This window comes from Tyto alba, unplaced genomic scaffold (assembly GCF_018691265.1).
Source record: "Tyto alba isolate M040663 unplaced genomic scaffold, T.alba_DEE_v4.0 Super-Scaffold_14, whole genome shotgun sequence".
In the NCBI taxonomy this organism is placed as follows: Eukaryota; Metazoa; Chordata; class Aves; order Strigiformes; family Tytonidae; genus Tyto; species Tyto alba.
In genome coordinates, this window is record NW_024881276.1 from 27,120,464 (window position 1) to 27,130,401 (window position 9,938).

A 9,938-nucleotide genomic window follows, 5' to 3' on the forward strand; every position below is an offset into this window, starting at 1 on the left:
GCTAAATTTACTTCGTCCAAGTGAGCTCCCCCTGAGGGGTTGGGGAGACTCGGTGGACAGGCAGACAGGAGGCACGAGCTGCTTTTCCTACTCAGCTCCGCGCTTGCTGGAGCCGCCTAACTTTCCTGACTCTCTTGCCACACTACCTATGACTGGCTTCTTTTACGTGGTGTTAAACACTTCAGGTGCACCCAGCCGGGGGGACCCACGCGTGCTCCCCAGCTCCCCGGCCTGGCTGCGCGTTGGAGCTGGGTCCTGGTGTGAGACCCACGGGTGTGCTGGCCATCACGCCCCACGCCCCGGCCGGGAAGAAGCTGCCATGTCTCCGTCCAGCAGCCGTCCTGCCTGGGTGCCCGGGGGGTCCTGCACGGCAGCCTGCATCCCGCAGCACCCACCCCCAGGTTGCAGATGCGGTCCTTGGCAGCAGTCAATCACCCAGCCGTAAGGACCAAGCAAGATGGAGCCACGGGTTCTTTTTGCTTCCACCCTCGACTTCTCTAGATTTTCAGTGAACACCAGGGACCTAGACTGCACTTAAAAAGCTGTTCTTTAAGCTTGCTATTACACCTTGCTTTATTTAAACTAACTCCCATTTCAAATTAACACTCGTGTCATATGGTTGTAACTTTTCTTGTAATAGGAGCGCAATAACTGCTACTTCTCAGTTCCTCACCAGATTTCAACTGACCCTTTACTATGTGCCTAAGCTGTGATTATTTTTGCCACTAAAAGGTCATAGTTTATTTGGCTATTGCTGGCGCAGTTGTCAGGGCTCCCTCCTTCTGTATTTTCCAGCTATTTTCAGCCACAGCAAAAGTTGGACCATGCAACCTGTTGCCCTGGAGTAAGACTCCCTAGTACTTCTTTCAAACTCTTCAGAAAACTTTCTCCTTAGAAAAGTGGGGTATATTTCATTCCTTAGGGTCAAATGTTACTGGGCAAATTGTGACAATCTGCTCTGAGAGACTGAAAGAAGTGTCTTGATTATGCCAATGACATTTCTTACTTCAGGAGAGTCCTGATCTAATAAGGCAACATCTGTTATAATCCTAAGGGAAACCATTAAAAACTGTATGTCAGCTGCATAGCAATTTTAATTATAACACTGACAAAAACACTTATGCCACCCTTTATATGAGGGAAACATCTGTCAAAAAGATAAGATGAAAGTCTGGGAGTTATTTATTTCTTGCTAAATCAATGTTCTGGGATCCAGAGCAAAATTATTAACCTGGACATATTTTGCTTTATTAAAATTTATTTTTTTAAAGTACTTTTTCTTACATAAGATTATTTAATTTCATTGAATTCATTATTTAATTTCATTAAATAATGCTTATTGTTAGTATACAAATACACTATTGCAGCATTAGAAGTGGTACATGCTTAGTGGGCTGGAGCACATGATATATAAGGAAGGGCTGAGGTTTCATTAGGGGCAGAGGGAGCTTGGTTTCCTTAGTTTGGAGAAGAGCAAGCTAATGGAAATCTCATTGTTATTTTCAACTACTTAATGGGAGGTTATAGCAAAGAAAGAGCCAGACTCTTCTAGAGGTGCACAGTTGCAGCAGGGGAATACCAATTGCACATTTGCAGATAAATGTTCCCAGAGTGAGTGAAAGCTTCATCTGTGGAGAGTCTCTGATCTTGATCAGCCAAAGCCCTGAGCAACCCCAGCAGAGGGTCAGAATGGGGACCTGCAGTGCTCCTCTACAGCCTGAGTTACTCTGTAATTCTGTGGTCCCTCTGCAATGATAATTTTCAAAATGTAACATCTTTAAGCTAGAGAGTCAAAGAAAAAATATATTTGGTTTTGTTTTGCTTCTGTAGTGCACCTGTGTGTTTTGTTCTATTTTAGGAATTGTCCATCCTCCTCACAATTTCTTTAGCTCTTACCCGTACTTTTAGGCATGTGTGTGTGGTGGCATACTGTCAGCCATAGAGACAAAATGAGCAGTTCTCTATAAACCTCAGAATAACCATGGCATCAGCACCATGCTTCAAACTTTTGAGATTTGTTGTTGTTGTTGGAGACCTACTAGTGCTTGCTTTTTTTTTTTTTTTTCAGGAGTGAGGGAGAACTAGCTGTGGTACTCAGGAGCGAAGTGGTTAGAAAGGGAGAAGGAAAGAAAAGTGATAAACACTGAAGAACAAATCGCTGCTAAGTCATTGTACTGGGATTCTGTGATAGTCCAGAAAGATAAGACTTTTTTTCAGTCCTTCTTGCTATAAATTTCTTGTCTGAAAGAGGACCCACACTGCAGGTGAGTGTTTCTGTTTTTCTAATTGCCTTTCTCTGCAATGGTGTCACAGAAATATGCTGGGAGTTACCTTCTTGTAGTGAGTGAATTAAGGTAAAGAAACTTGTTAGATTTTAAAAAATTATGTAAGTACATGACATTTTGCATTGACAGCAATGGATGGTTGTCTGAGGAGGGAAATTTGGCCCTGTATTTCTGATTGGAGCCGCAGCAATGCTGATTTGTGAGTTCACTGGCAAAGATGGGGAAGAGGTAAAGAGCAGCAGCTGATGGTCAGGGCATGCCAGGGAAGGGCTTCACTCAGTGTCTGCACATCATGTTCTCACTGGGGGCAGCAAAAACGGGGAATAAGATCCTAAAAATGTAGAGGTTTAAAGCATAGAGAGGGAATGCGAGGCGGCAGGTATGTGGAAGAGCTGCATTGCAGCCAGCGCTCCGGAGCAGCTATGACTTACTCCTCCAGAATTTCTCTTGCACCACAGGAGAGGACACACAGGAGTGAAAACCTTGTCGTGCTGTCACAGTACGCGTTGCACACTCATCTGCATGTTGGCTCGGCTCCTCTGCCTGAGTATGTTTGGGGCACACACGTCCCTCCTCCTCTTCCTCCTCCTCCTCCTCCTCCTGCCGCCGCTGCTGTGGGGAGCGGTGTGGCTGGGCTGGGCTGGGCTGGAGCAGCCCTTGCCGGGGCAGTCCCACGGGTGTCTGGTGGGTGCTCAGGGGTGCAGTACGGCTGAGAGGCCCATGCCTCCTCCCTCTCCTCTCTGCATCCCTGCAGTGCCGGAGATGCCTCGTCATTCATTTGCGTTCAGTAACATAAATAGACATCCTGAATTTGAAAGAAAAAGCTGTATATTTGTGACCCAGAAAGACAATTAACAATGAAGCCCCAGTAGCGACCGTCTGCAAGATCACAGTGTAAAGGGTGTCAGGAAATAACGTCTTTGAAAAATAAAGGCCCAGCTATCTGGATTTGAAATAGCAACTTCAAACAAGATGCTATTATGATTGAAACAAAGGATGAACCTCACTGACGCTGCCATTCAAACATAACTAAACCAAAATATTTAAACAGGGTTGGGGGAAAGGGAATATCAAACAATATTGCAGTCAGACCTACGTTCTTGGCTGTTAAAATAAAGCACCGCAGACCATCCCCCACCAAAAAGTTCTCCCCATGGTGTTTGGTGCACAAATTGTGACCAAGATCATTTCTGCGAAGGCATCTCAGTGAGTCACAAAGTATAGCAAGTTACTCATGTGCGTGTCATTATTCTGAGCACATACAAACCAACAAGAATAATTACTGTAGCAAAAAAAATACTATGTCAAAGTTCTGTCAGCATGTTTGAGTAGTAACAGATATTGCTACATTTTTCCCATAAAGCACTACATTTCACCTTCATAAAACTGAAGCAAATTAAATAAACTGCCAGCTCCATAAAGTGTAAAAATTTGAAGTCCTTATGCTTCTGATTTTTTAATTATGTGAAAATGTTACAAGCGTGCCTCAAATAATGTTGCCAGCGGACAGGAGAGATGCCTAACACATGAACTGTAGGATGATGTCTCACATGATTGAAAAACCGAAGCCTTTACCTTTCATACTAAAGCAGGAGATTAGTTGTTAAACTAGCTAGTGCTTAAGAGATTGCTCATACCATTTTGGTCGTATTTAATTAATTTCATGCAGTCTGAGGCATAAAATAAAAAGCACATGTTAATATTTTAAGGCCAACTGTATTCAGAAACAGCAGAGTTTAAAAATTGCTTTTGGATGACTTCAAAAAAGTACACTTGAGCTTCCTTTAGCAACAGAGCTTTTCCTTTTATTCTCTGCATTTCATGTACTGCTGGTTTCATTTAAGAATAACCTTGTTTGTGTACAGGCTTATGATTCTCCTGTTCACTAATATGAACATGATTCAGTATGGGATTTGGTATGAGAAGAATGCTGATAACACACTGATGCTTTCATTTGTCGCTAAGAGATCAAGGACTCTCCAGCTCCCCATGTCCTGCCCGTGCGCAGGTGCACAAGGAGCTGGGAGGGAGCACAGCCAGAGCACCGGACCCAAATCGGCCAGTGAAATATTCCATATCCTGTAACATCATGCTCAGTATATGAAGGAGGGGCAGCCAGGAAGGAGGGGGTTCCCTCCTTTTCAGGATTGAAATTGCAGGATCTTGGTATTTTGGGATTGCTAGTCAGGAACAGGCTGGGTATCAGTCAGTGGGTGGTGAGAAATCACATTGTACATTGTCCATTTATATTTTCTATTATTGTGGGTTTGGTTTGTTTTCCTATTTTATTACAATTATTAAACTGTTTTTATCTCAACCTATGAGTCTCCCTTTACCCCTCCAATTCTGTCCCCCATCCCCTGGGCAGGGGAGGGTGAGCGAGCAGCTGTGTGGTGTTTGGCTGTCAGCCAGGTGCAAACCATGACAACTAATCACTGTGGTGTGCCCTTCATCACCACATTTACTCTCCCACCTACGTGGGCAGCAGCATGCTTCTATTACCAGTAAGGGCAGTACTTTATCTTGTGATAGGTACAGTTCTCCTCCTGCCCCATCACCAAAAAATAGAGGAGATTTTCATGATTCTTCTGCAGCTGTAGAAGTTATATGCTGGCACTTGGTAAGTTGTCACAGCTGTTTAAAAATTTACATTAGTCCTAGGTATATTTATAATGATGTTTACACCACAGAATGGGAGAGCTCATTGTTAGGGAGTCTTGCTTGTTTGCTGCTGCTCTCACACTTCCGTAAGTGGGAACTGTTTGTGTGAGAACTGGGTAAGTTTCTGCAACAACAATTTGAGATTACATTTTTCATACTGATATAGATGCCCATGTGTGAGTGCCCAAGCCCTGGCATAATAGAATTTGTTCATCTTTTATGTTTTCTATTACCTTCTTTATTATTCTCAACCTACTTTGTTCTCATCCCTTACCTTCCAGAGCAAACTCCCAGTTCACGTTTTTTTTTTTTTTTATCTCATTGATTTATGTTTGTGTAGTGAGCAGTACAAGCCAAGCACTGAGTGGTGGCAGAACTTGTGGCACAGAAAGTGAGCCCAGAGTCATACCTAATCACTTGTTTCTTTCTGGCAAGAAAATACTATGATTTCATCCATGTGTCCCTCTTACTGCGTGTTTAGTGAATATATACATCCTTACATAAAGAGCAGCGGTGAGTCTCATTGTGGTCAGTGAATAAGAAGAATATCTCTGTTTACACAATATTTTGAAATTAATTCAGAGCCTGGCAGGTGCTACATGTTGGGACCTACAGGACATGCATTTTTCAGTACTAACAGCGAGGGAGAAGTTGCTGACCTTTTTCTTAACATAAGCAAAAATTCAGGCATAGCCACTGTAGTCAGGATCATTCATCCCACTCTGTGTTGAAGACCTCAGCCTGAAGTATCCAGAGCAAAAAATCATCTATTGAGTGGCCTTGACTAAAATAACATCAATGCAAGACCTGTATCCCATTTTATTGACCTGCTCTTCTGTTGGAAGACTGTTCAGGCCTTCTTATCTCAAGAATTTAATCCCAATCTCACAGAAGTAGGAAAAGGAAAGGCAATGCCAGCTTTAGCCATGAGTGGATGTATCCATCATTGTGACCACTGGTGCATACGTTGGTAGACTTGGAAAATTGCCTGTCTTTGATTTACAGACATCTTCTCTGTGAAGCTCTGCTCCGTCTTAGCCAATTTGGCTGTCTTTTTGCTTTTACTTCCCCAGGGGCATAATGTCAAATTAGTAATTTTTACAAGAGAGGGAAGCTTTATAACAGCCAGAACGTACGTTCTCTGGAACACTGACAAGATAAATTCGCTTTATACAAATATAAGCAGCAGTTGTTATATCTGTCCTGGTTTCTTTTTTGACTTGTTTTATTTTCCTTCTTTTTTTTTTTTTTTTTTTTTTTTTTTTTTTTAATAATGGAGCAGGTGCAATGCCTGTATCTGTTATCAGTATCTAATATGGTTTAAGCAAACACTGAATTGCTCACGTTGTCTAGGTGTTGCATGTAATCTATTAGTCATCCCATCTACTGCTTATCACAATGCAAAAAAACAACATCTGAGATGAATCATTAAGATTCATTAAAGAATATCTTTGTCATAACAGCAAATGAGGGAGAAATACGGAAGGGACAGGCGGGGGGTATGTCTAATATTTGAGGAGAACGCATGACGTGCTGTCTACTGGGGATCTTGAAAATGATACTCTTCCTAAGAATATTATTAGCAGAGCAAAAAGTGAGCTTAATTGTATTGATTGACCGTAGTAAGCAAATTCTGTGTTTGGAGTTTGAAATAATTATTTTTTGGGGGGGGAATGGGGTTATACAGTATTGGGGAAGCAGGCATCCTGCACCGTTGTCAAACTGGGGCCAAAACAAAAGTCTTGCTCTACCCCATGTGCATCTCTGTTAGTGGCAGAAACCCCAGGTCACCGTGGTCCCCTTGCCCTGTTAGCAATGTCCCCAGCAAAACAGACATTCCTACTGGATGTGACATAGCCACTCGTGTGGCCCGTGTCCCTGTCCTGTGTGGCTGTGGCTGTCTGACCCTGTGTGACACCCAGATGCTGCAAGCGCTCTGCAGGTGCTTAATGACACACAGGACTGAAACCACCACCTCTGTGTCGACACTGGCCAGCGAACACTCTAAGGGGGACAGCCTGTGCTGGGCTGACATAAGACAAGAGGGAAATAATTTTCTTAGCCCATGAGAATCTGCTGGAGCACAGGTATTGGTTTTTTTTTTTCCCCCACAGGAACAACAAAATCAGTCTCAAAAATACTTTGTGAATTGTATTTTGGAAAAAAAAAAAAACCTATATAAAAACAGAGCAAAAACTAGCCATGATTGATCAAAACCTTGCATTCTTTTTGCTCCTTGCTTTTTTTAAAAACATGTTTTTATTTTAAACAGTATTTTTTACAAAGAGTGTATTTTGGTAGAGGTCTGGACGCATCAAGCAAAAGCTTCATCTTGTGGGACAGCACTATAGGCAGTTCCTCTCCACACAAATCTCCATGTAGCTTTTTCCCACCAGCATGAATTCCCCTCTGTGGGCCCGATGTGCTTTTCTCCTCATGCAGATGAGTGTTTCCATAGCTGAGGAGTTTGTCTTGCTGACAGCACCAAGATTTCTGGAGTCACTGCTCATTCTCAGGTGTGAAGCTGATTGCTCTCTGGCCTTGGGCAGATAAGCAGCTATAAGAATTTGTTGCTCCTGTGCCTTTTCCCAGCATCTTTTAATGAGGGGAGAAATAAATTGTCCATATAATTTCTTTTTCTCTGTAGTGCAAACGCTTTCCTTTGTCTCAGTACAAACTGGTTTTCTTAACATGGCAGATTTACAAAGAAAGCTGATGCTAACCCAGAAGTCTTTAAATGAGCATATATATTCTGCTATGACCTTTACAGTAATAATTCATTTGCCTTTTTATAGATGTCATCCAAGTGATTGCTACCCACATCACAGCTTTAACTCTGCCCACATATGGAAACTGAACTTTGGAAGCAATGTGCTCTCGGGTCCCGCGCAGGCGAGCTCTGCTGATGTCCACTGGGTTTCTTTAAGCAGAACCTGTATTACTTTTAACGTTTGTAAGTAAACCCAGGAGAAACTAACTGTTGTGTGGAGCTCATATCTCAGGGGAACACACGCTTTGGCCAAGCAGGAAACAAATTGTAAGATAAGGATTTTGATCTCACTTTCTTTAAATTCCTTCTGAGCTCTCACAGAAACCTGGCATTTCTGGGGACCCACATCCAGTGTGTGCCAGGGTTTAAGGTCAGCAATCATCTTTAAATACCCTTTCCCAGCACGTGGACCCTCTGTGCTTTCCCAGTGCTTTTGCAGCTTGCAGCCCTGCCTCAGGTTGGTTTGAGCTTTTGCTGCTTCCCACTGGCAGCTTCCTAACACCAAACACATTTGGGGCAGTGCTGTAAAGATGCTTCCAAAAGGAACTTGCTGGACTCTCACCTGCAAGGGTCAGAATTTATGTAGTTGCAGTGTCTCCTATTGTAAAAAAAAAAAAAAAAAAAAAAGAAGGTTGAGGATTGTGTATAAATATCCCATAAATCATAAGTAACACATCTGCTTCCCACATCAGACATTTTGACAATAAAAACTTCCCTCAATCTCTTTAGGTCTCTGTATCCTGTGTCGTTACACGCTCTGGTGGAGAGTTTACTTACTGAGAAAGAGGTGAAGAGCTCATAAATAAGCACACTTCACTCCTTTTGCTGTTTTTAATGATATTGAAAACAACTAAATGAATTTAGTTTTTCTAGGATATTTCCTTTTCCAATCTCTGCATGTATACCCTCCTCTTCCTGAGAAAGGAACACGTCCCTAAAGAAAAATGTTTGTTTATCAAGTATTTGTTACATGGGTTTGTGCTTTCTCTGCAAGAATGTGTTTTAGCTTGGATTTAACTTAAGGAAATGAGAGTCACGGAGTCACTCAGCCATTTTTACTTCTGGCTTCCTGTTCCCCCTAAACAGCTTTTGAACCCTTGGGTCAACTTTAACCAAAGCTGGGAAGGATCTCACGATCTGAGGGAAATAAAGTTCTTACACCTCTTAGAAATAAGAGGCAGCAGAGTAGATAAAAGACATCAGAGCCAGTGGCCCATGGAGATAAAGGCAGAAACATGGGCTCAACTATATGTTTCCAGAGAAACGCACAAGAAATAAACGCTATTAACTAGAACCTTTGTTTAGGTCTCACATCTTACGAGGCTTGAGATGAGTTTGTGTCTTATTAGGGATGAGATAAGCTGCCCTAAGACACAAGTCACAGGAGCCAGGCATCATTTGTTCTCCTGCTTGCGGAATGACTTGTTGCTTTGGTAAAGTGTAATATTTACTTCTACTTGGTGGTTTGTCGTCACTACTCAGGCTCTGTCTGAGCCACCTCTCTTGTTGGAGTATTTGGTGAGATGTGAGAGGAGACCTGTGTTGCTGTTTCAGTGTTGCCTGAAGAGCAGAATTTCTAGGATCAGCCTTAAATCCTCTGCCAAGCCTACAAATAGTGGGGCTGGGTGACTCCTAGGTTTACAGGGAGATGCCAAATGGACCTGTTCCTGTCCAAACGAGATCAATAGTGACTGAAAGTCATGACTGTCTGAAGGCTATTCAAACTCTATTAATTAGTGAGTTGGCAATTTCATTTGGCAACCTATTTGGCAAATGCCTGCTGCTATTGATACTTAAGTTTGCTAAATCTTACCAGGAATGAGCAAGCAGGCGTGGAAAATGGCACCTATCCATGCCTAGAGAGTGAATCAGATATCATATTTGATTGCAGGAAGATCATTACCTCCTTTTGCCCCCCCCCTTTTTTTTTTTTTTTTTAATTATGCCAGGTCTGTAAGTAGTGTGGGGACCTCACTCTAGAAGTCCCAGTGGGAAGAGTGGCATAGTACCTTCCATGCTCTTCTTCCTGTTGCGGCAGTCTTCTGGATTTCAGTGCTCCCTACCTAAATCTTACCAGTTTCCCATCTTTCCAGTATTTCAGTAAGGACAGTATATCATTAATGTTCATTATGGAGAATACTCTCCATATCCAGTAGTGGTGGATAAGACATACAATCAGTTTTCTGCTATTTGAGATACTAATTATGCAGGTGATGATCTTA